Source organism: Ipomoea nil, unplaced genomic scaffold, assembly GCF_001879475.1.
Source record: "Ipomoea nil cultivar Tokyo-kokei standard unplaced genomic scaffold, Asagao_1.1 scaffold1900, whole genome shotgun sequence".
Classification (NCBI taxonomy): Eukaryota; Viridiplantae; Streptophyta; class Magnoliopsida; order Solanales; family Convolvulaceae; genus Ipomoea; species Ipomoea nil.
Window position 1 is genome coordinate 128,935 of NW_017618328.1, and position 6,066 is coordinate 135,000.

A 6,066-nucleotide genomic window follows, 5' to 3' on the forward strand; every position below is an offset into this window, starting at 1 on the left:
CGTCTAACTGGCAAAAAGTGTGCAGTCTTAGTGAGTCTATCAACAATCACCCAAATAGAATCATTTCCTCGAGTAGTCCTTGGTAACCCACACACAAAATCCATTGAAATGTGTTCCCATTTCCATTCTGGTATTTCTAAGGGCCTTAGTAATCCTGCAGGCCTTTGATGTTCTGCTTTGACTTGTTGACAAACCATGCATTTTGATACAAAGTCCGCTACGTCACGCTTCATGCCGCTCCACCAAAAGTTTCTTTTCAAATCTTTATACATCTTTGTGGCACCAGGGTGTATTGCAAAATGAGACTTATGAGCTTCACTTAAGACTTCCCTCTTAATCACCTCATCATTTGGCACACACAACCTAGACTTGAAGCGCAATGAACCATCCCCAAAAATTAAAAAGTTTGTAGTCTCACCTTTCTCTAATCTTTCTTTTATCTTTTTCAACCCTGGATCATCAATTTGAGCAACCTTAATTCTATCCAATAATGCTGGTTGAGCAGTTAAAGTTGCCAGAACCTTACTAAACTTATCCTTAGTTATCACTTCTACCTCCATCCTTTCAAACTCTTTTAGTATCTGAGGTTGCATAGTTAGAAAGTTTGCAAGTCCCATAGATGATTTTCGACTAAGTGCATCTGCAACCACATTAGCTTTTCCTGGGTGATAGTGAAATCTTATATCATAGTCTTTAATTAACTCTAGCCAACGCCTTTGCCTCATATTTAGATCTTTTTGTGTGAACAAGTATTTCAAACTTTTGTGATCAGTGAAAATCTCACAAGGTTCCCCATATAAATAATGTCTCCAAATTTTCAAAGCAAAAACCACCGCTGCAAGCTCTAAGTCATGAGTTGGGTAGTTCGCTTCATAAGGTTTTAGTTGGCGAGAAGCATAAGCCACCACTCTATCATTTTGCATTAACACACAACCCAACCCTTTCTTTGAGGCATCACTGTATATAACAAATCCTCCCATGCTCGAGGGGAGTGCTAATATGGGTGCACTTACTAGACGGCTTTTCAAGTCCTCAAAACTTCTTTCACATTCTGCTGTCCACTCAAATTTCACAAGCTTCCGTGTCAAGTTAGTTAAGGGAGAAGCAATTTGAGAAAATCCTTCCACAAACCTTCTATAATAGCCGGCCAGCCCTAGGAAACTCCTCACCTCAGTTACATTTGTAGGTCGTGGCCAATTAGACACTGCTTCTACTTTGGCTGGATCAACAGAAATTCCATTTTCTGATATTACATGACCAAGAAAAGATACTCTGTTAAGCCAAAACTCACACTTACTTAGTTTTGCATATAACTTCTTGTTTCTCAATGTTTGCAACACCATCCTTAAGTGTTCTACATGCTCTTCTTTGGTTTTAGAGTAAACCAAAATATCATCGATGAAGACTACAACAAATTTATCTAAGAATTGCTTGAAAACCCTGTTCATCAAATCCATGAAAGCAGCGGGAGCATTCGTTAACTCGAAAGGCATAACCAAGAATTCATAATGGCCGTATCTAGTTCGAAACGCAGTTTTAGGTACATCTGCTGCCTTGATTTTCAATTGGTGATAACCAGATCTCAAGTCAATCTTAGAGAAATACTTTGCTCCTTGTAATTGGTCAAATAAGTCGTCTATGCGGGGGTAACGGATATTTGTTCCTTACAGTTACCTTATTCAACTCTCTATAATCGATGCAAAGTCGAAAACTCCCATCCTTCTTTTTAACAAACAAAACAGGTGCACCCCAAGGTGAGACACTAGGGCGGATAAATTTCATGTCTAGTAACTCTTGCAATTGTACCTTTAATTCTCGCAACTCTGCTGGAGCTATCCTATATGGAATTTTGGACTTAGGAGTTGTTCCAGGGATCAAATCAATCTCAAACTCTATCTCTCTATCAGGGGGTACTCCTGGTAATTGCTCAGGAAAAACTTCAGGAAAATCACTAACCACTGGAATGTCTTCTAATTTCACATCTTTGGTTTGTGCATGAATTGCATAAGCTATAAACCCTTGACATCCCTTCCTTAATGATTTTCTTGCACTCATGGTTGAGATGATATGTAGGGGTATCTTAGTGGCCAATACACCTCTCTCTTTGCAATTTTGCATGCAAAATTCTTGTTGCCCTGGAATCTGGAATATAACCTTTCCCTTAGAGCAATCAATATAAGCATGGTTCTTTGATAACCAATCCATCCCAAGTATGACATCAAAATCATGTATATCCAGCAAAACTAGATTTGCCACCATTTCTCTCCCTCCAAGCAAAAGAATACAATTTTTGACCCACATATCCGCAACTTCAATCTTCTTCATAGGGGTGCTAACAAACAAGGGTTCATCTAATTTTTCCGTTATTAGGTTCAAAGACTTCACAAATCTCTTAGACGCAAAGCAATGAGAGGAACCAGAGTCAAACAAGACATAAGCGTTTATAGAGTTTATGGGCAATATACCTGAAACAACATTGTCGGCAACATCTGCATCTTGTTGAGTCATAGCGAATACGCGAGCATTAGTCCTGGGTTTTTGTTGAGTTGATCCTGCTGCAATATGCATTTTCCTTGGACAATCTTTCACTTTGTGTCCCAATTGACCGCATTCAAAACATGCCCCAGACTTACGGCGACATTCCCCAGTGTGATAAAGATGGCAGAAGTTGCACTCCTTGGTCTGCACAACATGTCCTTTACTTGTCTTCTTATTTGGTACATTTCCACTATCCCTTGGCTTTCCATATTGTTGTATGGATTCTCTTACCCTTTTTCTGTCAGACCACTGCTCCTTGGACTCATTCAACCTTGCTTCAACTTTTATGGCACTATCGAACACTTCTTGATAGCTATGATAAACATTAGATGACATATGATTGCGGATTGTAGACCTCAAACCATTTTCAAACCTATTGGTCTTTGTTTCCTCATTACTCATATAGATTGGAAAGAACTCTCCTAGTTCCATATATTTATGAGCATATTCCAAGACTGTCATATCACCTTGCACCAAATTTAGGAATTCATTTTCTAGCACCCTCCTTACACTATCAGGAAAATAGTTACAATATAACACCCTCTTAAATTCTTCCCAAGTTATATGATCCCCATCTTGGTATGATGCCCTTGTAACCCCCCACCAATGCTCTGCATTTCCTTGAAGCAATGGTATAGTTACACCCAATTTGATTTCCGGAGGGAACTGCATAGCTACAAACAATTTCTCCACCTCTTTGATCCATTTAATTGCTGCCAAGGGATTTGGTCCACCATCGAAAGTTGGTGGGTTTACACGTCTAAACCTTTCAAAATAGGACGCTTGATTATTAGTTGCTTGTTGCTGCAAAAGGTTAGCTAACACTTGAAAGGTGCCCACAATGTCAACTTGTGTAGTTGTTTGAGGCGCAGCTTGAGAGGTATTTTGAGGTTGAGGAATACCGGAAGAAGGGACTTCATCAACCGGTACATCTCGAATCCCTTGAACTAGCCTAGCAATTCGACCACCTCTCGATTGCCTTGCCTGCCTTCCTCTTCCGCCGCCAGAGGTTCCTCCACGACCTCTATCCATGAATTGACTAATTTGCTGAAAGACATACAAACAATGAAATATAACAAAAACAATACAAACAACCATTCACAACATCAAATACCTAAGATTTACAACCGACCCACCCAATCCATATTAGAACATACATTTGTTTACAAGCCTAGATTTTTTTTATTTTTTTTTAAGGAGTCAACCTATGCTTGGATAGAAAATCAATTCCAAACCTAGGCTCTGATACCAACTCTGTCACGCCCCAAAAATGAGCATAACCCGGCCGTATTATTACGACAAAAACAAAATCGTTATAATACGAAGCCTGCTAAACAAAATATCAATCACAAGATAACCTAAACAACCTCTTGGTCTTAAAGTTCCTTCCCCGAAGATAGCTTAATTGGAATTATAATATACACATTTAAGCTTCTAGACATGGTCCAAAATTACAACTTGAAATCCAAGGTCCTACTATGGACTTTGATCTCCACAAAAAGACTAGAAGTAGTCCTCCTCTATCACAAAACACTAGACTAATACCCCATGGTCTTTAACCCCAAAATGTGACCTCCCTTGTCTTAACCTCGATCAACACTCTAATCTGAAAACATGAACACACAAGTGAGCTCAAAGCATGGTACATCATATAACACTTCTCTACCAAATCAAGTATAAAGAATAAAGAGGACCACAAATAAATAAGGTAACATAAGACGTTTAATAAAAAGTATAATAAAAGCGTTAGTATTCTTATACAATTTTATCGCATAAGAGTATCAATAATTCCAGAGTTTTCCCTTCAAGTCATGAATCATAGATCGGTGCTCAAAATATCATAGAAATAAATAAATAAAGATATTACATACCTAACTCACCATTTTACTTTGAGAACTATAATATACTCATAGGATGAGCCAAGATCAATTAATAATATTACACTAGTCAAGGGTAGCAAAGCTACCAATTAAAATCAAGGGAATGTTCCAAATCAAGGGTGGCGAGACCACCAGTTGGAAATCAAGGGAACATTCCAAGTCAAGACAAGGGTGGTTAGACCACCAATATGATTAATACCTTTGAAAATCTATATATACCATGATCAACATTAAAACGCATCAAATTCCCAAATTTTCACGAGATATGTACTAATTCTTTATCATACAAAACATGCCCATAATATTCAAGAATAGCTTCAATATTTTACAATCACTTAAGCTATGGTATATAAGTTACAATGAGTAAGTAAGTGCAAAGTTCCCTTACCTTAGTAAGCTTTAAGCATAGAAATTCCTTTATGCACTAACCTTCACGGTCACCTATCAAATACATACACCATTATAACTTACTAGCATTCCAAATATTTACAAATTCTTCTTGTAAATTTATAAAAAAAAACCATGTTTTCTCCACACCAAGCAACAAGCCAAAAATATAAATAAATGAGCCTAAGACCTCTATTACTCTTCTTGAAACAAGTACTGTCAAAATTGAACAAATAAGATGTAGTTCATTAGGGAGAAAAATCAGCCGCAACATGGGTAATAAATCATAGGTTTGCAAGGGAAATGAAATAATAAATTAGCACATAACCCTACTAAAGCTATCCCAAAACACCCACTTTAAAACAACCCTTGACAATTTCAATTCTTCACTAGAATTCCCATTCTTGAGCTTCGGATTACAGCAAAAAATGAACCAGGATGCTAAAGTGTAAAATATCTTCTTTTAACAACAAAACTAAAGTAATTACCTTGTCCCCTTTTTTTACTTTGTTTTTGAGCACAAAAGCAAAACCTACTGCCTCCTCACTCTTCTTACGCCAAAAGCTCAAAGTGTCATTTTCTCTCCTCTTTCTTCTCTACTAAGATTCCAGAATAATCTCCTTCCCCCTAATGGACTTCTCAAGCTTATGATATACAAATATTATTGGGCCCAAGAATGGACTAAGCCCAAATCAAAACTTAACCAACTAAATTATAATTTGGGCCTAGGAAGAATAAGACCTAAAAATATCTAGTTAGCCTATTATTATTATTATTATTACTATCAAAAATGAAAATTTGTCATTACAATATGGGGATGCCTAAGATGGAGATCATAGCTAAGAAAATAGGTTTTGTTGAGACATGGGTTACCTCTTAGCCTTAATTAATTTCCTTGGCTATGGAGGGTCTTTCTCTAAGTCTTTCTTCTTTCTTGATTCCTCCTAGGGGAATTCTTGGAACTCCTTGTGTGGTGAGAGATTATTGTGGTGGGGGTTCTAAGTGCCTCCTATGTCCCCTATTTACATATCTAAGAGTCCTAATTAGGGCCCAAATACTATAAGCTTTCTAACTCTATTCCTTTTAGGACTAGGGGTTGGGTTTAGAGGTGAGGGCCCACGGACTATGGTGGGCCTTTTCCTAATTAATTATTGTAATTTAATTCTTTCTTTGGATAATTGGTTAAATGATTAATTGATTTTAGGGGTCGTAACGCGGGGTGTTACATTATGCATAATGTGATCTTTTACCTTCTTGCTTG

The 6,066-nt window shown here is 37.5% G+C and overlaps 1 long non-coding RNA gene across 1 annotated transcript; it reads right to left on the bottom strand.

The window, feature by feature from the left end:
- Window positions 1–3,848: 3,848 nt before the first annotated feature.
- Window positions 3,849–5,364, bottom strand: LOC109193641. The gene is made up of 3 exons (XR_002056310.1): window positions 5,294–5,364; window positions 4,807–4,859; window positions 3,849–4,144 (listed from the first exon to the last, which is right to left on the bottom strand). It is a non-coding gene; the product is annotated as an uncharacterized LOC109193641 (long non-coding RNA).
- Between the last annotated feature and the right edge of the window lie 702 nt (window positions 5,365–6,066).